Raw genomic sequence first — 1,377 nt, forward strand, 5'->3', positions numbered from 1 at the left:
ATGAAAGGACAGGGGTGATAAACCAAGAAGTCAGTTATCACAATTGGATCACGCAAAGGGTAAACAACATTAAGTTGCCATTCAAATCCATCACANGTCAGCTAGCAGATGAAAGAAAATTTCTAAATTCGGAGTCTTATAAAGTGAAACAATTGGAGAGAGAAATAGAAGAAGCGAAAAATGAGAATGCCAAGTTAATAAAGGAGCTACGAAATGCTCGCAACGATGTTGTAGATTTGAAGGCGGAAAAGGAAGAAATGACGCGAGCATATGAGGAGATTCTCAGGAAACAAATCATCGAAAAAGATTACACACTTCGAATAAAGCAAGATCTTGCAGCCGCCAGCACGGAGTTAGCCTTGAGGGTCAAAGAAAGAAATACGGCACTAGAGGCTGAGGAACACTGGAGGTATCTTTATGAAGAGACCAAGAGAGATAGACAAGAAGCCCTAAAAAGACTGAGGGAAGCCCAGATCCAAGTCAAAGAAACAGAGGGACAAATGAAAAGGATGGCAATGTCATTTGAGATAGAGCTAGATCAGGAGCGGGAAGAGGCANAAGAAAGGCGACAGGCTGTGGTGAAGCAGATGGAGAGTTGCATTGCTAAACAAGCAAGATTGATAGAAGCAGAAGANAGAAATCAAGCTATGATGAGGCAGATGGAGGGTCATATTCAGAATCAAGAGCAGGCCGTGGAACACTGGAAGGGGAATTTCTCTCGGCTAGCCGCCCTTGCCAATGGAGCTATCAAAGATATCCCCAAGATGGTATCTGAGGCTGAAATAATGACACATTTTTGTAACCCACCTGAAGANGTCACTCTTTTTATTAGTTATTGTAAACAGTTAGTGGGTGAGATGAAGACTTTCATCGCCCGAGCTAGGAACTGATATTTTCATAATTTTTTTCAGTTTAAATAAGGTNTGGTTTTGTTTGCGATGGAATCAGGCTGTGTTAATTTCTCTTACCACGATATCAAGGAACTGTGATTTCCGCCTTTTCTTCCAAGCATGCATCATTTNTGCATTTTCGCATAATTCGCTTTTCGTCTAATCCAAATTAATTAATAAAAAATAAAACAGTTTAAAGTCAAATAAAAAAAACAACGGCGAGGCTTCCACGACATCCTTATAGGACTCGAGCAAACGCCAAAGCTATGGAGGAGTGGGAAGATGAACGTGAAACTGTGAAGGCCGATATTAGTGAACTAAAGGATCAAGTCGGTCAAATTTTAGAAGCTTTGAAAGCCATGAAAACTGCAAGAGATACTTCGTTTGCAAGGACCGAAGATAATACTCACCCTCCAATACATAATGCTGTGGGCACACAATTCACGTTTCCAATGTATGGCTTACCACCAGGTTACACACCGCCCAT

This window comes from Vigna radiata, chromosome 6, assembly GCF_000741045.1.
Source record: "Vigna radiata var. radiata cultivar VC1973A chromosome 6, Vradiata_ver6, whole genome shotgun sequence".
In the NCBI taxonomy this organism is placed as follows: domain Eukaryota; kingdom Viridiplantae; phylum Streptophyta; class Magnoliopsida; order Fabales; family Fabaceae; genus Vigna; species Vigna radiata.